At 37.3% G+C, this 22,834-nt stretch overlaps 1 non-coding gene across 1 annotated transcript; it reads left to right on the plus strand.

The window, feature by feature from the left end:
• The first annotated feature begins 18,058 nt into the window (after positions 1-18,058).
• On the plus strand, positions 18,059-18,165 carry LOC141625799 (small nucleolar RNA R71). Its single transcript, XR_012535552.1, has one exon. It is a non-coding gene; the product is annotated as a small nucleolar RNA R71 (small nucleolar RNA).
• Positions 18,166-22,834: the final 4,669 nt, after the last annotated feature.

Below are 22,834 nucleotides of genomic sequence, written 5' to 3' on the forward strand. Positions count from 1 at the left end.
GAATGGAAAACTAATTAAAAACTCATTAATCACATAGTTAAAGAATCTTTATAAATTTGACAAATTTTAATCTCATAAATTCATATAGTTAATTTACTCATTTTTATGTTTAATATTGGGGAAGAGGAAGAGGCGTACCCAAATATTTAATGTCTTAAAAAATGTATAAATATACAAGTTTTCTCCCTCTTTCAATATCATATTCTCTTTGTCAATATTTTCGTTTATTAGTTTTTTTAATTAATATGTTTATATTTCCATATGCTAATTTAGGTTGGTGAAGTTATATTTATCATTCAAAATGTTTTAATATTCAATATAGTATTATTTTACAGTTCAATATATAATTTTTTTTTGTATTAATTAGTTTTTTTTTTAATTGGTGTATTGTCGATATGAGATTTTAAGTTACTAATAAAAGTGTTTGGATTTGCAGGTTTACTTGCGTCAGGAGTTTCGACACTTGCAACTAAGCATTTGATCCATTTGGCCCTCATTTAGGTCAATATTTTTTGTTTGATTAATTTGATTGTCACTAACAAATGCTAAATTTTGTGAGTTTCGTTTAAGCAGAAACATATATATACATTCATGTTGAGGTTCTACTTAAAATTCCATTGTAACAATGCGAAAGTGTAACAATTCTCAAACTATGATAACAAATAACTACATCAACTAAGAGTTATTATATATGTGAGTAATTAATTTAGGTGATGGTTTATGCTCTTGTAACTTTCATTCCCTTATTCATGACCTCCAATCTAACACATTTGGTTTGTTATAGCTTTATGGTTTCCTATTCTTTTCACTTGGTTTTTAATTTTCTAATACATTTCATGTAAAATATTCAATTTTATCAACAATGTCTTGCCATTTAAGTCAAAATATTTGTATTTTTAATGAAGTTTTGAAACATAAATTGGTGATTAAATTTTCATCAAGGTGATATTTATTGTAAACTTGACTTTGTGATATTAATTGATATTTACGGAGTATATGTTTATCATTCATAAATATATATATAAAAAAAGCGACTCTTACTCTACAAATATGGTGGATATTGGTGCTTATTGTTGTTTGTTTCTATTAGTTTTTCCTATTCTATCAATGGACAAATATTTGTAATGCATATGAGCACTAAATTAGGCCAATTCCGTACCTTATGAATTTTGGAAATTTTAACCCTCTCACGATTAATTTTTCTCTGTTATCCCAACTTAAATTCTCAAATCACAATTGTTGTAAATCATCGATATTAGGATTGTTGGTTGTAAATAGAGAAAATAATTTCCATGAACATACAAAAAAAAAAGAATTAGTTTTATTGCCAAGTTAGATGAGTTACAAATGCGTATTTTACTATGTTTCTCTTTATTTATTACAATTTAAACTTTGGAGAAAATTAAATAATACTATTAAACCAATTTTATAATATAGAAGTCTCGTGAATTATTGGTAGTTATAAATTGGTATTCATAAATTTTGACATAATTGCATACGAAATTATTAATGTATTCATCTTTTAATTAATTATTCACGCATCTCAACAAATAGCATGATCTAAACTGGGGATGGTGGGGAAGAGCATAAAACGGTTGACCAAAGGATCCAAATGACGACAATTTAACCTAGGCAAAAAATGGGACTAGCAATAGGGAGAGCAAAAATGAAGAACGACTACCAAATTTTAAAATGAAAGAGGAAATTTAAAACCGGGTTAGTTCTCATAAGTCATAACCAACCAAAAAACATAAAAGGAGAAAATAATGACAAAAAAATAAAACCAATTGGGCCTCCAAAATGGTCAAAAACGGGAAAAATGAAAAATTGAAACAAAGGCTTACGGAAGGAAACTCAACAAAGAAACTTAAAACAAAAAAATCGGTGATTCTCACGGGTCCCAAAACTAGTTACCAATTAATAAGGATTATACAATTAATAAGGAGTATAGATATGGATGGCTAAAGAATAAAGAAAACGATAACAAGGGAATTGAGTGAGAAGTGCGTACGTATGATGACGTATGATGTCCAAACAAGACTTGTCCATTGACTAGAATTCCTCGGATGGTACACGACTACCCTCCATTCAACTCCACTTTACATGTTTGCTTTATCACGTTTGCCAACGCAACTTTTACGCGGTAAATATCTATAGTTACGTATTTGCAAAAATTATAAAAGTTAGATCTTTTTAATGTACTCTTAAAGATGAATCAAATAAGATCACACATGAATATATTTTAACTTATGTATCGAGAGAAAATCGAAGTTGAATGTCCGCTTGTTAATAGTGTGCAAAAGAGAAACATGCAAAGGGGAGTTGAATGGAGGAAATATTAGGTACGCATTTTTAACGTGAACCCAACTATCTTTATCCGGGACCTTCTCAAATACCAGCTCCAAAGTCCAAACTACTAGTATAAATATATCTTATATCGTATCATTAGAGGGGGACAGAAATATTATTAGAGGTCGAATGGGACAGAAATAATTTCAAGAGGATGAAACATACAAATACCGTCATTCATATACATAACATCTGACCAGAAATTCTATACTTCCATTCATAGTATTAAATATTTTGTCCCAGTTTCAAGATCAAACCCATACAAATAAATCGTCCCAGTTTTCTTATAAGCGCATAAGAGCCGTTAATTTACGACAGTGTCGAAATTCATTCATAGCCAAATCCAAATAGACCTTTTTTTTTGCAACAGTAAAAAAAGTTTTACATTTTGCTATGTGGTTAAGGTGCCTAGGTAAAAAAACTAAAGCTTACAGAATGGAATGAACCCAGATACTTTTAAGATCATTGAGAATTCCTCTGACGACATGGCTTTCCTTCTCAATTCCGGCGATCTGATTTATCAGTTTTAAGCAATCCGTCGTAACCTCCAGGTGAAGCTCGCCCCTATCTCTGGCCCAATCTAGGACCTCTCTTAATCCTAGGGCTTCCGCCTGTAAGGCGGACTCAGCTTTCAGTTTTCTTTTACCTCTATGAATCTCCACCCACCGACCATTATAAGCCACCCAACCGCAAGCTGCATCAAGGTTTCTTTCCCAACTTGCATCCACCGTTACTCGGGTACCCCTACATTGTGCCGGCTTTCCAATCACGAAGAAAGGGTGTCCTGTTCGTAGATCCATCAAGTCCTTATTCATTGACATAGACCCCAACTCCTTGCTATTTTGCATCTTTTCCTGCCTTTCCTCCTCCATATTTAGACCTTTCAAACAAACCTCGACACTCATAGCAAGAGATCTAAAAAGTGTCAAAGGGTCAACCTTCACCCCTCCTAAAAATAACATTATTTCTTAACAGCCAGATTCCCCAAAGAGTAGCCATGAATTTGAGAACCCTTTTCTCCCCTTCATCAAGATTTGACAGAAAGCAAATCCAATTTATTATCCAATCGCCAATGTTTAGCTCTATTGCACTTTCTCCTCTAATGCCCAACTCAGAACCTGCCCATATCCTAGCTGAGATTTACAATCCCTGAACAGGTGCTCCAGCGTCTCCAGATTATTCCCACTATCATCACACATTCCACACCTAAAGGAATCTCCAATTTTCCTTTTTTCAAACTCCTTACCTACTGGTAGCGTGTTTGTGATGATCCTCCATAAGAGAATTTTCCACATAGAAAGGCCTGGTAACCTCCAGAGCTTCGACTTACAGAAGTCTTTACCTTTCTCATTAATCCTTGTTCTATCCTTCCAGGTGCCTTTACTCTCCAAATAACCCTCATACACGATACCAAACCCACTTTTAACAGTATAAATCCATCATCGGTGAGCGGCCAAAAATCTTCATCCTTTGTCTTGGAACGACAAATAGGTGATGCCAGAATTTGTTTTGCCGAGTCTTCCTTAAACAAAAAATTAATCAGGGATACGTTCCAATTCCCATCGGGAGTAAAAAGATCTTTAACCCGTAAGTCCCCCATATAGATAAACTGAGGTTCCAGGAGGCAATCCCTTGGTTCCAGTCGTAACCCATTAACCCAATTTGCGTTCCATATATTAAGATCCGACTCAAATCCTGGTTTCCACCCAATCTTTTCCATAATAAGTTCCAAACCATATTTGACACTGCGCTCCCCCCAAGACAAGACATTTCTAGATTTTGGATACACTCCTTCCTTAAACTCGGATTTCCCGAAAATTTTTTACGGAATACCATACCGAAGTACGACTTATCTCCCGAGATAAGTCTCCATCCATGTTTAGCCAACAGAGCCTTATTTAAGCACTCAACATTTCTGATACCTAGTCCCCCTTTACACTTGGGCATACTCAGAAAGTTCTTACTACACCAGTGGACCTTCTTTCCCAATTTACACCCAGCCCACCAAAATTGTGACAAGATGGATTTAATCTTCCTTGCCACACTTACCGGTATTTTACACCGATAGAAAGTAATTTGATAAATTTGATAGGGCTGAAGAAATAAGAGTTAAACGCCCAGCTGTCGATAGGAAGATGTCATTCCAAGATGAAATACGCCTTGTAACATACTCAACAAGGGACTTAAAAATCTCTTGCTTAGAGTCCTGAAACTCAGCCGGTATACCCAGGTATTTTCCAATACCCTTACACTTTCTTACACAAAAGATTTCCATAATCCTTTTAGCCTTAGCTAAGGTTGTACTTGGACTGAACAAGATACCTGATTTATCCAAGTTCAGTATATGTCCTGAAGCTTCACAATACCTATCAATGATACTCTTTAGATGAGTAGCAGAATCATCCTTATCGTGAAAGAAGAAAATCGAGTCATCTGCAAAAAACAGATGGGAAGAAAATCGAGTCATCCGAACATCTCTAACATCGTTTCGAGACCCTTGCCGAGACGAAACCGACTGATCTAAAACGATCCGGTCGAAAGCATTTAATACGTTGCCGAGCGTGGCTTTCCGACCGCCGCACGTCCGCAGGCCGGATTGGCGTCGTGGGTGGCCCATGTCCACAGATTGGCGACTCCGCTGGGGAGAACTAGGACACTTGTGTCTTTGCGATCCCTAAATGATGAGACTCAAACGAGGTCTTGGTTGAAATGCATTAATTGATATTACGGTCATAAGTCGGGTTCCTTGTCCGGTCCCACAACCTAACCTTTATCGACCAATTGGCTCGTCCCGTCGGCGTGAGTTTTCTCTTCCCCTCGTTTCGAATCCCGATTGAGTCAAGCATACCATTGACGTTACACATTTCTGTTTCGTCAAAGAGCTTTCATTTCCTTCGTGCACAAGGTAAGGGCACCCTCCTTACACATTTTGTTCAAATTAGTATCCGTGTCGAAAACCGGGGATTGATCGCTTGGTGTGTAACCACCCTTGTCAAGCCAAAACCCGTGTTAGCATTATGCATAATATAATGAACTGTGAGTGCTTATGTGCTATGTCATCATAAGTCCTTCCGTGTCATTTTCTACTTTCGAAACACCCTTTTTGAGCCGTTATAATGGTCATTTCAAACCTCAGTCTTTCGCCGACCGTTGCACACCTTTTTCATGCCGTCGTAATGACGATTTTAAAACCCGGTTTTCTACAACCGTTTCAAAAGCACCTTTTTAGGCCATCGTAATGCCGATTAAGGATGTCAGTGGGGCGGGTACAAGTGGGTATCGCCCCGCACCCACCCCGGTTAGGAAGGGGATGGGTAGAGCGTTGGCGGGTGGTGGGGCGGGTACGGGTACGAAATTTGTACCCACCATGGGTCATGGGGCGGGGATGGATTTTGCATCGTACCCACCTAATACCCGCCAACCCGCCAATCATTAAAAAAACTAGTAGGATTATGATAAATTTATAAATCTTATTTAGTTACAATTAAGATATAGTATTAATAATGACTATTTTATAAAGTTTTTTACTAACTTATTTGGTGAAAAAATAAAATTATAAAAATAAATTCAAAAAAAATGGAAATTAATAGTGATTAAACCAACTTTTATGAAAAAATTTATCGAATAAAATTATGGTGTAGCGGGTTAATGGGTAAGCGGGGCGGGTACGGTTTTATATTTCCACCCGTTGGGGCGGGGATGGTTTTGGAAACTTGTACCCGCCACAGGTGGTGGGGCGGGTATGGGTACGAGTTTTTCTTGGTGCGTACGGGCACGGGGGAGCCTATATCCACCACCGCCCCGCCCCAATGACATCCCTAATGCCGATTTTCAACACGGTTTTCTACAACCGTTTCAAAATCACCTTTTTAGGTCGTTGTAATGACTAATTTTAAACCTGGTTTTCTACAACCGTTTCAAAAGCACCTTTTCAAGCCGTCGTAATGACTATTTTCAAACCCGGTTTTATACAACCGTTTCAAAAAGCACCTTTTTAGGCCGTCGTAATGACGATTTTCAAATCCGGTTTTTTACAACCGTTTCAAAAAAACACCTTTTTACGCCGTTATAATCGTCGCGTAAAGACACGGACATTAACCTGCCTCGCGACGACACATTGGCTCTTTCAAAACCCGAAAATGACACACACCTTTTTCGAGACTTTTTAAATCCCGAGGACCATACACCGTCCTCGAGACCACAACCTTTTCAAACCTTTCAAAACTTGATTTTCAAAGAGCACGATTTTGAATTTGAAAAGCCGTCTTCGGAAACAACACATTGTTTTCAGAGCCGCCGCAACTCGAACTCAAACCGTCTTTTGAAAACAAACCTAAGACAACAAGTTTTCAACTGGCCGACTTTTTGAAGATCCCTACTCTTCGAAAGCCGTCCATAAAACGACAAATGAATCTTTTTGAAAATTTCTATTTTCGAAAATTTCAGTCCGCCAGTCCGATTCCGCATCGTGTCTATCGAGTAAAAGCAAATGTACTTATGGGTCATTACTTATGAGTCGTCTCACCTCGAGACTTGTTCAACGGCATTACGTGTTGGAGCTTGTGTCCTCCACAGTTAGTGTGATAACATATATAAATCTCTTATAGGTTCACAAGGGTATACTTAGTATTTTATCGGTTGATTAACGTTTATTAATAACGGTTGGCTTGCTAGAAGTTTGACGTTATTATCATACTGATGGCGGTGATCAACTGGTCCCTAAAAGTCACACCTAAAGGATGTGTTTGAGAGATGTGATTATATGAAAATGTAATCACATTGATGCCTTATATGACTAAAAGGTTAGTCCATGTATTTGACTAAACAGTTAGTCAATGTGATGATGAGACGATTATTTAATACAATTAAATAATATTAGCTGAGACGAATTAACTGTTAATTCGTAAATTGAATATAAACTGTTATATTTAATTAATGTATATAATGTTAGCTTAAACGAATTAAGATGTTAATTCGTAATTAAACAAAACCAGATATATTTAATTAGCAAATTATAAATATGTTATATTTATAGTTAATGTATATATTATGCGAAATTGTCATAATAAAATGTTGACAGACCGGTATTAATAAATCAACTACAAACTGTTGTGTGTGGACTTATTAATACATGTCGACATAATTGACAATTAATATAATTCACATTATATACAATTTGTGAACAACCAAAAATAAGAAGATTTTTCTCCTTATTTTTGTGGTTGGTGAAACCGAGAAAGAGAGAAAAAGGGAAAGAATAAAATCTTCCCATTTTACTCTCCTTGCACGGTTTTAAGAGGAGGGATAGGATCATTTTTTCCTTATTCTTTTTGACCTAATTTTCACATCACACAAAAACCCTAAAAATTCATAAGAATTTAGGGATCTATTCTAGCAAAGAAAAGAGGCATTTCTTAAAGCATTTTGGGTGCAACGATTAGGAGAATATTGATCTCGATATTGTTCTTAGGCCATATTGCTAGGGCCAAAGGTTGATTCTAATCTCTACCTTTTTATTTATGCAATTTCGTTTATGACTAGCAATTTCATAATTATAATTTCGTTATAATCCGAATTCTTGATGAAGTATACCGATATTTCCCACAAGTGTTATCAGAGCATAGGCCACGAAATTATTTTATATGATTTTCATAAATGGATTTAAACAAAACAAAAATTTGAAGAAAAAAATTTGTTACGGCCGAATAAAAATTTTTGCCGAGACCTTTTGTTTTTTTTTTTTTGATGTTTTGTTTCCATTTGATTTATTTATATTGTTGTTTTAATATGTTAAGATGATAATATGATAAATTTGTAGATGTTTTGATTTAATAAGAATTAAATTAAAATGTAAATGGAAATCGTTTTGGTTGTTGATGTTCATTTGTTTTTGCTATATAGTTTTTGGCATACATGGTTTAAATTGTTGTTTAGAATCATGATTCATTAAATTTAATAATGTTCAAATCAATTGTGATGAATCAAATATTCGGATAATCGATTTAATCATAATTTAGATATTCATTTTAAGAGGTTAAATTGAATCATCTAGTTTGAATCTATGTTTAAATTAAAAGTTGATGATTATATCAATCTTGTTCTAGTAGCAACATTAAACAAACTTGTTCATAAAATGGGTTATTTTAGAAATGAAAAGAAAAAAAATCGGTTTTTTTTTTGTTTTTAGGTCAAAATGCCGCATGAAATAAAAAAAAAAAAAAAAAAAAAAAAAAAAAACTGTTTTTTTGTTATTTTAGGGCTTAATGCCGAGATGAAAAAAAAATGTTTTTCTTTTTTTTCAGATTTGCCGAGAGCTAAAAGAAAAAAAAATTATTTTCGTTTTTTTTTTTTTTTGATAATGCCGAGAGCTGGAAAAAAAATGGTTTCGTTTTTTTTTTTGGCCGATTAATTTTATACATTATTTTCAATAATGTATGATTGTTTTGTTGTGAAAAAGTTCACAAATTATAGATACCCAATTATTTTAAAGAGGTTTAAAATAATGCTGGATTAATTCATATCACTAGTTAATGTGAATTAAGATTGGAATTATTGTGAGTAATTGAGGAATTGTCACATAATTTTGATAATTTTAAAATGGGTGGTTTGGATAAATTACTCTACATAATTAAGGAATTATGTCTTGAATGATTAATTTATAGTTGATGCATTTTATTTAAGTTGAATTGTTGAATGGTTTAATTTACGTATTTTTGCAATCGGTTGTAATTTTGTATTACCTAGTGTGGCCTTAGTTAATTATGTTTTCGTAATGATGGAAACATAATTTTAATGTAATTTTGAGATTTCGAATCTCCTTTTGATTTTCTTTAGTATTATGTTTTTTTTGAAATTAGAATGTAAATAAGTTTATTTTGTAATTTTAATTATAATTTTGAGAAGACTAAAGATGGAGATTGGATTGCTCACTCCCGCTACATTGACCAAGATGGAACGTCAAGACAAGTTTCTCGGGTCCTAGGAAGGATTCCAAAGTTGTATTTATGTTCATTTTGGTAGATAGGCCACACTAGGACTTTATTTTGTTTTACGTTTTTTATTCTCGTTGCTTTTCATTCACATAATAATTAGTGCATCATATTCCGCCTAAACCAAACCACCTACTAATATGCATGAAAATTGACTCATATAGATTGAATATTAGTTATCATGGACATAAAGATGTCACACTTTTTAAGCCATAATCTTAGTTTATTCATTCTCGCATGCTAGATATTAGTTCACTTAAAATGAATTAAAATAAAGTTGATGGGATCTTCCTCAAAAATAAAAGTGAGACTAGTCTTTATAAGGGCAAACAACTATGAATCCCTTCTTCGTCGGTAGGCATATAGGACCTTACTCTCCATGTGACCCCTTCTACGTTGGGTAAGTAGTTTTTGTTGACTTATTTTACCTCAACATTATAATCCGAAGAGTTTCTCGTGATTATGATGGACTAAAGATAGAATTTACAGAAATTTATCAACCAAGAATTCTAACAGTAGAATTAGCCAAGAGGTTGGCTTATCAATTTACAGATAATTGAGTCTTGGGATCATTTATATAATTCTTGAGGGAGGTCAATTGTATAAATGCTTGAGTCTTCGCTTATAACAGTTTTGCATTAGACTTAAATCATAACGATGAGTATGCTTATTATGTTTTTATTCTTCTTTTTCGCAGTGTAGAATTCGTTTTATATTGATAATACTGCTTACAACAAATGGCTGGAAATAATGATATTCCTATGCCAAGTTGGTCGGACTCAATTGGAGGTTTAGTTTTCGGTACTTGTCGTTAGGAGCACCTAGACCAAAACACAATTTATAACTCCACAAACAACTCTACAATTAGTAAAGAGGTAAGTAAAGGTCGGATCCCAAGGGACGGCAATTGAGATGAGATTTTCAATTGCAACTAGTGGTGTCTAGGGGTGTCACAATTTGGGGTTTGAAGTAGAAGATCACTAAACTAAATAGCAATAAAAGTAAACAAGAAAGATGATTAAAAAGGGATGTAAACAATTTATAAGAGGCACTAGGGTGTCATGGGGTCATAGGGGATTCATGGGAATTGATCATACAAACATATTCTCAAATTATAAGCAAGCAATTATTGTTGTGATGGATTGAGTTGGTTTATATCTTACAATCCTAGGAAAGTTTGGGTCCGAATCGATTAGATTGTACAACACCTACAAGTCGACTTAATCTTCCCTACTCAACTATATGCATGGTCTAATGAGACTCGAGTTGGTTTATGTCTTACAAGTCTCATTGAAAAAATAGGTGATGGGTAAAAAAATGCAAGGATTCATAGGCTCGCATTTAATCAAACATAACATGTGCATAAGTTGAGATCACAACAAGCAAGCAAATAAACTATGAAAACATATTAATTTAAGCATGAATCATCCCCCATGTTGGTTTCCCCTAATTACCCATTAACCCTAGCTAAGGAAACTACTCACTCATTATCATGTTGAACATGCTAGCAAGGTTGTCAATCATATCAACAAAGTGAAACATGATGAATAAATGAAGATAATTAACAATAATTAAAAAGGGATTAAGAGAATTATACCTACTAATGATTCCAATAATAAAGCAAAGAATAATAGAAGTACTTGATGATTGATTGGAAGGTTGTCAATCTCCTAATAATAACCCAAATAATCTTCAATTACCCAAAATGAAAGATGAATAAAAGAGAGATTAAGGAAATGAGATTTGTATTAAAACTTGATTAAATGTTGATTACAAGATTAAAGAGAGATTTGATTGATATAAACTACCCTAGAGATTGCTAAAAAGAACATGATTATCAAATTAGCCTAATAGGGTATTTATAGTGGGGATTAGGTACATAAATTAGGGTTTACTAAGGGCTTAAATGACGATTAAGTCCTTGAGGAATCGTCGGTCTCAAGAGAGACTCCGGTCTCCTTTTCTCCGGTCTTAGAAAAATATGCGCATCCTTCATAAAACGTGTAGAAGACGAAATAGTTGTCACGCAATCCGACATCCAGGGCACGGGACGGGCGGATTGCCTTCTTGTTGGACGAGCGGATTGTGGTGGTGGACGGGCGGAATGTGGTGTTTCTGGACGGGCGTCCAGCTGGGGAAGACGCTCGGATTGCCCTTGCTGGACGGGCGGATTGTGGGCAATCCGCTCGGATTGTCTTACAACTTCTTCCTTTCTTCTTTTCTTCATAAAATCCTTGAGGATTTCCTCGGGGATGCAAGGATCTCTTCTCATCATTTCCCATCTACTATAGTATGTACAAAGGCCTTTTAGTCTTGTCTTCTCTTTGATGCTTGGTCATTGAATTCAATCAATTTAGCTTCATTTTGCCATGAAAATGCAAGGTTTGCACTCCTTTCCTACCAAGAAAACAAAACTTCAAAGAATATGCATGCAAAACAAAGGACTAAAGACAATAAATGACCCAAATATGCACTAAAAAGCATTGGAACAAGGCTAATTTGGGGACTAAATATGCTCTAATTATGGTCACATCAAATATCCCCAAACCGAACATTTGCTCGTCCCGAGTAAAGAGGTGACAAAGACTAGGACCGTTATTTAAACTAACCTAATAGCATAGCCGATATGAGACAATTAGCGGGTCTCACTCCGCCCCTTCAACTCACAACAAGACAACCATGAGGTAGGATGCCTTCTTGCAAGGCAAGGTGGGTCTTGCCAAAATGGCGACACATCAAAACATTAAAGCACACAAAATCAAGTAATGGATGCATCTACAAAAGAATAGCCACTTTCCTCATCTAAGTGGCGGAAATTATCTACAAGGGAAGCAATTCAAGGGTACACACTCCTTCATAGATTCAATTTCTTTAAACTACTAAGCCTAAAAGGATACCAATAAATCACCTCCAAATTGTGTCAAGCTAGGGTACCTTTGTCCTCAATTGTTAAATGCTTTTGTCAAGAGTAGGCTCCCTATGGTGTTAGAAACACTGGAGGATCGTGGAATTCCCCCTCTTGCCTAGACAAGAAGAAGGGTCGTCCCCTCTCTACCATGCACAAAAATGGATACGATGGATAAAGGGATTGATAGATATTTGAGTTTCATTTTGGGAGTTTGCTTTTGTTTTTGTTTTTCCCCCCAATTTCTTGTGGCATTTGATATTTGAGAACACTTTCTTTTGCCATTTCTTTGATGTTTGGCATTTCAACACTTGACAACGTTTCAACTTTTTGCATTTCTTTTTGAACATTTTCAAAGTCACCCCATATGTAGTGAGGGTGCCTTACATTTGAAGCATTAGGAGTCTATTTTTGCTCCTCTTTTCATTTGATGCATTTTGCAAACTTTCTTTCACTTTTCATTTCATTGAACTCAAATCAATTTCTTTTTGTGCCCACTCCCTTTGATGACAAAAATGTGGTAGAACATGGATGATGGATGCATGCATGGTTTCAAGGGTCACCTTGGAATAAACGGTAGCCAAGGAGTTATCACACCACAAGGTACTCTTGACTAGGCCTTAATCCATGGGTCAAAGGATACTAGCATGACACATCCTAGGGTGTTTTACAAGTATTCTAACAAGCAAAGTCTTAAGAAGAAAAAGCATCTACTAGGGCCTATATACACTTGTCAAGCTTCCCAAGTAGACGGTTTCACAAAATTTTCTAACATGCAAACTACATGCCATGATGCAACTAACACATATACATCCTAATGCAAATGATCTACCAACTAATATGCCATATAATCTAAATGCAAGTCCTAAATTCACATTGTTATACCACATCAATCAAAATAAAGCCACATAGTCATTAACATAAAGAGGAAAAAGGAAATTGGAAAGATCATATCATGCGGTCTTCAATATCCTCATATCTCGGATGTGGCGTAGTCGATCAATGTGAACAAGGATAGAACAAACAAAATATATACAAGTCTACACTGCAAAGGAAATGAACTTGTTTTTGGATTTTCAAATTTTTCAATTTTTTTGATTTTTGAATAAAAGTTAAGTTAGAATTCCCCATCCCCACACTAATATGGGCATTGTCCTCAATGGCCAAAATGATAGGAAATTATGCAAGCCTGATGCATGAATTCTATACTAAATACAAGCTATACTAATCTACACTACATGATGCATGGGTTTTTGTTTATGACGGAGAGCGTAATTTAGATTAACTCCCGTTGCGTATGCATGTACTTCCCCAAACCGAGATAGACATTATTTCTAATGTCTTAAATTTTGGGGTAGTTCATGCACACAAGATGCAATGCATGAAACTAAATTGTCGTTTTGGATTTTCAAACGGGAACAATAAAATAAGAACACCTCAATGGGGCCGAGGTGTTAGTCCTCATGTTGCTAGGACTCTCCAACTATGATCAAGATAAAAATAAATAAAACAAAGAAAGAAGTAGACAAACCTCAAGAGGGTAGGAGCCTTCAAAGCTTGCTAGTCCTCCACCATATCATCATTGTCATCATTTTCCTCCATAGAAGCGGACTCATCACCACTTCCCTCTTCACTTCTTTGCTCACTTCCTTCATCATCTTCATTAGCCTCTTCTTCTTCATCATCTACCTCTTCATCAACACCCTCATCATCATCAACCTCATCATCGACATTCCCATCTTCACCCGGTCTTTCACCCCTAGATGTGCTTAGAAAGAAGACTTCCCTATCCGCCCAACTAGGCAAAGGACATGAAGGATCAAGTAGTCCTTGCCTAGCTAAATGAAGGAGGGGTGGATATTGGGCCAAGTATGCATCTACTCGATCATTGTAAGCCTGTTTATGCATCTCTTGCATAAGTAGAGTCATGTAGTCATTTCCCACTTCAACATCTTTAGGTTTGAATTCTTGATATTTGAATGGATATGGTGGTGTGACAATGGAGGAGGAGGGCTCTTCAATTTCGCCCCTTTGTTGACGGATGATGTACTCGGCGCCCTTTGAGAGTGGAAGTAGGTAGTTTGTTCGATGAGCACTCAAGTGGCATATCTTGGAAGGCAAAGTGAAAGATCTAGCATCATTAGTGAGCCACCCATAGTTGGTGTCAAGAGAGTTGTGCTTGACCCACTTGTACTTGTTAATCATGGCATCCATGTCAATGAGATGACCCCCTTTGATCGCCACATAGGTGTTATCCTTGCTGAAATTTGGATCAAAGTACTTGGCCAAGAGAGTAACTAGACCTCCATTTACGATAAAAGCGGTGCCTTCCTTACCACAATCAACATTGAGCCATCTTTCCACCAAAAGCCTTAGAGCATTGTAAGGCTTAGTGAATTCCCTTCCAACATTTAAGGCCGACTCAAGTAGAACACAATCGAGCTTTGTAAAGTGATTAGTGTCTTTTATTGCAATTATAGTATTCTCGATGACCTTGTGACACACTCTAATGCCCGGATGGTGGACTAATAGAGCGCGACAAGCATGGAAGCTCACAAATTTCTTCCCGGAAATCGCCTCCCAAAGAGGAGCGGGGTCATACTTTTCGGGCATCTTATGATAGTATGGTGTATCGCTAAGACCTAATGCTTTACTCAAAACATCAAAGGTGATGCGCCTATTCACATTGGCAAGGCGAAACTCGATATATGTTTTAGTCTCTACCTTAGTCACTTTCAATAAACTCAAGAATTCCAAGGTAAGGGAGGGGTATGTCAATTCTCTTGTAGTAAACAATTTTCCTAACCCCATGGCTTCAAAGAAGGCTTTCGTTTGTTTAAGGACACCCAATTTGTTCAAGGCATCTTCACATATGAATTTGGTGGGTAGAATGGCTTTCTTAGCATACTTGGCAAATGTATCCCTATGGGAGTTAGAAATGAAAATTACCTCCGGATAGTTGGGTAATTGAGCAATTTCCGGAGTTGTTGTTGTTGTTGTTGTTGCTTCCAAGGGAGGATCTTGTTGTTGTTGAACTTCCAAGTTTGCATTAGCAACCACCATAGCCATTGAAGCTTTCTTTGCTTGAAGGCATTGTTGCCTTTTTGAGAGTGCCTTTGCCTTGAGTGCCTTTGTTGACCCTTTTGTTCTTGCCATTGATGATTATACCAAGAAAAGATTGAAAATCTTCAATTTCCAATTATACCCAAATCGATTTTAAGATGAAAGGATTTGCCTTTGTATTTCAAAAATCGACTCAAAGGTTGAAGATTTTGGTGCTTGGATTGATTATTGTTGGAAAAGGAGTGATTAATTGTTGTTGTAAGGAAGTTTGGATTTGATTTTGTTGAATTTGGTTGAGGAAATCTTGTTTTTGGTGATGGAGAGGATGAGGGTTTTGGGGTTTATGGGGTAGTGTTTGAATGTATGAATGAATGTGGGAAGGGGTATTTAAATCACCCGAAATTTCGAATCTGCAGGGGGGAGACGAGCGGATTCCCTTCGGGACGCTCGGATTCTGCTCTATTTGGGTTCAGGAAATCTCGCCTGAAGACGAGCGTCTTGCAGTGAAGACGGGCGGATTTCTGCAATTCAGGACGAGCGGATTCCCTTAGAGACGAGCGGATTCTGTTACAGCGAATTTTCTCAATCTGCACTGGCAAAAAGACGAGTGTCTTCTTGCAAAGACGAGCGGATTCTTTCAGACGAGCGTCTTCTCTGCTGGGACGCTCGGATTCTCTAATAGACCAAAATTTTCAACATTGCAGCTCATTTGGACGGACGGATTCTCCCATAGACGCTCGGATTCCCATAAGACGAGCGGATTACCCATAAGGACGCTCGGATTCCTCCTAGTCTACACGGATTCAGTTCCATCCGTGCACTTGCATATCCCGTGTCATTTTCATTCTTCAAATCCTGTGTTCTTCATTGTAGGGGCACTAATAAGGCATGGATAGCCTAGGCAATTGCTATCCCCACACTAAGCTAAAGCACTACACATCAATAAAATCATTAGTCCCTCCCTCACTTCTCTCAAAAATGATAAATATCTTGATCAAAGCATAAAAATCCAAAAATGACAAAAATGCAATGTAAGAATTAAAATGCAAGTTAGGGAGTTAGAAATATTTACAAATGGTGGTTTGGAGAGGACTCCACCAAACTCTCATCCTTAGTGAGATGTCATGGGGGCATGTCCAAGGTGTTGTTGATGTTACTCAACACCTTGAAGAAGTAGTCAAAAGCTTGTTCATTATTATGATAAAGATCCTCAATAGATCTTTGCACTTGTTGTCCTTCATGTTGGTCTTGATCGATAGCATTACCAATGTAGGGATTGAAAATCCCTTCAAACTCATCGTCCCAAAGACCACAAACTTCATCTACTTGGTCACTAAAGATCTCTTGAGTTGATAGAGACAACTCTCCCACTTTCTTATCTTGGCCAATGAGGCCATCTTCTTCATTTCTTGACTTTGGTGAGCTTTTCAAGCTCTCTTTGTTACAATTTCCTTGCTCTTTGAATGGAGCATCATCGACTTTCTTCTTCCATTGGAGTTCCGACTTCTTTCTATCATCCTTCCGGCTATAATGATCAACCATAAAACATGGTTCATGCAAACGGGGAGCTCTCATGGTCTTGTCAAGATTGAAAGTTATGCTTTCATCTCCCACTTCTAGAGTGAGCTCTCCATGCTTCACATCTATCACCGCACCCGCGGTGTGCAAGAAAGGTCTACCTAGAATGATTGGAATGTTGGAGTCTTCTTCCATGTCAACAATGACAAAGTCCTTCTCCTTGGCCTTGTCTTCATTTTTCTTTGAAATTTCTTCTTTTGATGGTTCTCCATCCTTGGAGTTTTGCACAACTTCTTCTTTGTCACTAGCTTCCACAACTTCATCCTCAACTTGCTTCTCCGGTACTTAATACCTCGTACCACTTCTCAAGTGAATGGCACTAACCGTTTTATGTCTTGGGGGATTACTTTGAGGTGGTAATTGCCCCTTTTGTCTTTGTGAGCTTGAAGATGCTAGTTGAGTCAATTGGGTTTCCAACATTTTGGTATGGGCTAGGATGTTGTTAATGGTGATTTCCTTTGCTTGACTATCCTTTTGCATTTGAGTGAAAAACTCTTGTTGATTCTTTTGCATTTGGAGGACCGCTTTTTGAACATCAAAACCTTGGTCATTTTTTTGATTGTATGGAGTTTGATTTTGGTAACCTTGGTTTTGGTTGTAAAAGCGTCTTTGATTTTTGTTTCTTATGGGAGGTGGGGTGTATGTTGGTTGAGGGTTTTGAACATTTTAGCCTTTGTATGAGAGATTTGGGTGGAATTTGGTGTTTTCATTGTAATAGTTTGAATAAGGGGTACCACTCTTGTATGCTTGAAAAGCATTCACTTATTCATTTGTTCCCCTAAATCCACTTCGATTATGTCCCAAAGTTCCACAATTCTCACATATCCCACTTGGGATTGATGAAGATGCCGTCATGGCATTAACATGTTGCTTTGGTGATTTTGAGCCTTCTTCAAGTCTAGCCATAGCTTTTTCGAACTTCAAATTGATGGTATCAATGTGAGCACTAAGTTGAGTACCCAATTGAGTAATAGAGTCTACTTCATGCTTTCCTCCTCTAGTAGCCTTGCGAGGTCTACTATATTGTGAATTATGGACCGCCATTTCCTCAATCTTGTTCCAAGTTTGATTGTCGTCAACTTCGGTGAACATTCCATTTGATCCCATGTTGAGAATGTTTCTTGAGTCTTCATAAAGACCGTTCCAAAATTGTTGTACCAAGAACCACTCGCTAAGTCCATGATGAGGACATGAGCGACAAATTCCCTTGAATCGCTCCCAAGCTTCATACAAAGATTCTTCATCTCTTTGCTTAAAGCCCGTAATTTGAGCTCTTAGCATGTTAGTCTTTTCCGGTGGATAGAACTTTTTGTAGAAAGCTAGAGCCAATTTCTTCCAAGAATCAATTCCGAGAGTAGCCTTATCAAGACCTTTCAACCATTGTTTTGCGGTGCCAATTAGAGAAAAAGGAAATAAGACCCATCGAATTTGGTCTTTAGTTACACCGGTTTGAGAAATCGCATCACAATAGTCACAAAAAGTCTCCATGTGAGAGTGAGGGTCTTCACTAGGCATCCCCCCAAATTGGCTTCTTTCGACTAATTGGATAAATGCGGATTTGGCAATGAAATTTCCGGTTAAGTGTTGTGGTGTGGGAGTACCATTGGGTAGGTTCTCCTCGGTTGGTACGGAATGTGATGAAAATTTAGGCATTGTGGGTTTATTTTGTGTTGGATTTTGTGTTGGGTTCTCCTCACCTTCTCTTGCAAAAGGGTTGATGAACTCAATAGTGTTTGGTTGAATATCTACAACCTCACCAATACCTCTCAAAGTTCTTCTAGCAAGTCTTCTATTGTTTGTCAAAGTCCTTTCAATTTCGCGATCAAAGGGTAACAAGTTACCTTGTGATCTTCTAGACATGCAAAATATCAAACAACTTGAAAATAATTAGAACAAACCTTGAGGAGTTTTACTTCCCCAAGGCAAAGAAAGACACAACTAATAACAATTTAAGAAAATCTAAATCAAGTTAACACCGTCCCCGGCAACGGCGCCAATTTTGGTCGGACTCACTTGGAGGTTTAGTTTTCGGTACTTGTCGTTAGGAGCACCTAGACCAAAACACAATTTATAACTCCACAAACAACTCTACAATTAGTAAAGAGGTAAGTAAAGGTCGGATCCCAAGGGACGGCAATTGAGATGAGATTTTCAATTGCAACTAGTGGTGTCTAGGGGTGTCACAATTTGGGGTTTGAAGTAGAAGATCACTAAACTAAATAGCAATAAAAGTAAACAAGAAAGATGATTAAAAAGGGATGTAAACAATTGATAAGAGGCACTAGGGTGTCATGGGGTCATAGGGGATTCATGGGAATTGATCATACAAACATATTCTCAAATTATAAGCAAGCAATTATTGTTGTGATGGATTGAGTTGGTTTATATCTTACAATCCTAGGAAAGTTTGGGTCCCTGAGCCGAATCGATTAGATTGTACAACACCTACAAGTCGACTTAATCTTCCCTACTCAACTATATGCATGGTCTAATGAGACTCGAGTTGGTTTATGTCTTACAAGTCTCATTGAAAAAATAGGTGATGGGTAAAAAAATGCAAGGATTCATAGGCTCGCATTTCATCAAACATAACATGTGCATAAGTTGAGATCACAACAAGCAAGCAAATAAACTATGAAAACATATTAATTTAAGCATGAATCATCCCCCATGTTGGTTTCCCCTAATTACCCATTAACCCTAGCTAAGGAAACTACTCACTCATTATCATGTTGAACATGCTAGCAAGGTTGTCAATCATACCAACAAAGTGAAACATGATGAATAAATGAAGATAATTAACAATAATTAAAAAGGGATTAAGAGAATTATACCTACTAATGATTCCAATAATAAAGCAAAGAATAATAGAAGTACTTGATGATTGATTGGAAGGTTGTCAATCTCCCAATAATAACCCAAATAATCTTCAATTACCCAAAATGAAAGATGAACAAAAGAGAGATTAAGGAAATGAGATTTGTATTAAAACTTGATTAAATGTTGATTACAAGATTAAAGAGAGATTTGATTGATATAAACTACCCTAGAGATTGCTAAAAAGAACATGATTATCTAATTAGCCTAATGGGGTATTTATAGTGGGGATTAGGTACATAAATTAAGGTTTACTAAGAGCTTAAATGACGATTAAGTCCTTGAGGAATCGCCGGTCTCAAGAGAGACTCCGGTCTCTTTTTCGCCGGTCTTAGAAAAATATGTGCATCCTTCATAAAACGTATAGAAGACGAAATAGCTGTCACGCAATCCGAGCGTCCAGGGCACGGGACGGGCGGATTGCCTTCTTGTTGGACGAGCGGATTGTGGTGGTGGACGGGCGGATTGTGGTGTTTCTGGACGGGCGTCCAGCTGGGGAAGACGCTCGGATTGCCCTTGCTGGATGGGCGGATTGTGGGCAATCCGCCCGGATTGTCTTACAGCTTCTTCCTTTCTTCTTTTCTTCATTAAATCCTTGAGGATTTCCTCGGGGATGCAAGGATATTTTCTCATCATTGCCCATCTACTATAGTATGTACAAAGGCCTTCTAGTCTTGTCTTCTCTTTGATGCTTGGTCATTGAATTCAATCAATTTAGCTTCAATTTGCCATGAAAATGCAAGGTTTGCACTCCTTTCCTACCAAGGAAACAAAACCTCAAAGAATAAGCAAAACAAAGGACTAAAGACAATAAATGACCCAAATATGCACTAAAAAGCATGGGAACAAGGCTAATTTGGGGACTAAATATGCTCTAATTATGGTCACAACACAAGTGCCACACTTGCACGCGAGTCCTGGCTCAAAACTTTCATAGACCACATGAATCAGTCCACCCGACTGAAGAATGACGGGTCCAACTTTGCGGACTGGGAGGCATCATTACGGAATGCTGCCATTGCTGACGGTAAGCTCAAGTACTTAACTGAGCCAATACCGCCAAACCCAGACCCCAATGCAAGAGATAACGAGTCACTTGCTTATAGTGACTTCGTCATGGAAGCGGGTGCGATAAAAAACGTACTCATTTTTGCAAGGAAACCAATTTGCAAAGACGCTTCATTACCCAAGGTGCAAACAAGATTTTCACCACGCTCACTAATGAGTTCTCAAAAGCACCGAGAATCGTTATTTATGAGCATACCTGTCGCTTCTTTGATGCGAAACTTCAGAAGGGCCAACCGGTTAGCCCACACATTCTTAACATGATTGAGAATGTCGAGAAACTGGAGGCACTAAATTGCAAAATCAGTGAGAGCAAAGTCATTGACCATATGCTTCATTCACTTCATGATGGTTTTGCCCTCTTCAGGGCAAATTACTACATGAATGACATGAATAAAAGTCCTCATGAGCTACACTCACTTATCGTACAGACCGAGAAGGATATGAAATTGAGTGGGAGCATGAAGCAAGATGTTCTCATGATCTCCAACAAGAATAAGGGTAAGGGCAAAGCTCACGGCGACCTAACTGTAGGAAAGCCAAAGTTTAAAAAGTCAGGAAACGGTAAGAGTGGGCCTGGTGAGACTAGTGGCTCACAAGGCAAGGCAAAGAGCAAGGACGGTAACGTTGAATGCCACCATTGTCACAAGACTGAACATTGGAGGAGGAACTGTCCCGTGTACCGTGAGGACATAAAAGCAGGCCGCGTCACTCCTGTTGGTATGTCATCTTATATTCATATGATTGAGATTAACCATGCAAGTTTCGGAACTTGGGTACTTGATACTGGTTGTGGTTCTCATCTGTGTAATCATTTGCAGGGTCTAAAAAACATCAAACCCCTCGCAAAGGGCGATGTGGACCTGCGAGTCGGGAATGGAGCACGAGTTGTTGCAGTCTCAATGGGAACATACGTAATCCAGCTCCCTAGTGGTTTTGAGTTATATTTATATAACTGTTACTATGTACCCAATTTATCTAAGAATATTATTTCTGTTTCCGTACTTGATAAAGACGGTTTTTCATTTTCAATAAAGGACAATGGCTGTATTTTCTCTTTTAACGAAATGGTTTATGGCAAAGCAGTTTCCATGAATGGAATTTATATCTTAGATCAAACCACAGATATATTACATGTGAATAATAAGAAATTAAAGGTTGGTGACAAAGATCAAACTTATCTATGGCATTGTCGAATGGGACACATAAATGAAAAACGTGTAAAGAAACTCATTGAGAATGGGACTATTCCCACATTTGATTTCTCTTCATTTGGCACGTGTGAATCATGTCTTATCGGCAAAATGACTCGAATTTCCTTCAAAGGTGTTGGAATGCGCGCTAGTGACCTATTAGGACGCATACATACTGATGTATGTGGACCTATGTCAATCACCGCTAGAGATGGCTATAGATATTTTATCACTTTCACGGACGATTTGAGTAGATACGGATATGTCTACTTTTTTTTTGAGAAAAGATCATTATCATTAATAAAAAGTCATACGACATCTACAATATATGCCAAGCTCAATCGGATACAAATCGATTACAACCATAGGAAGTAAATTCTTGTTCAAAGAATAAAACACTGCAACAGAGTCTCTATCATCGATGCGCCGCAAAAGGCTTTCATCCATAAGAGGGTCTCCGAATCTTCCTTGACGAGTATCCATTTCTTATGACGTGATTGATTGTAGCCATGAATCGGATAAAACATGTAAAACCATATAACGATCTATAACAACATTGATCTTCTGCTGACTTATTAGAAAACTGCAAACGAACCAGAAAATGAAAGCTCTCAAACTGAGAGAAGGACACTACCGATAGACGGGGACAGAGCCCTCAGAAAGAGAGACGAAACAAAAACGAAAGTGGAAATTAAACAAAAACATAAAGGAAACAAAGCGGAAGACAGGAAAAAAACGGATACCACCGCCTCCCTACCAACCCACACCACCGCCAGATCCAAGCACCACCCTGCCACACCACCTCAACAAACTCG

The sequence above is a fragment of the Silene latifolia genome, chromosome X, assembly GCF_048544455.1.
Source record: "Silene latifolia isolate original U9 population chromosome X, ASM4854445v1, whole genome shotgun sequence".
In the NCBI taxonomy this organism is placed as follows: Eukaryota; Viridiplantae; Streptophyta; class Magnoliopsida; order Caryophyllales; family Caryophyllaceae; genus Silene; species Silene latifolia.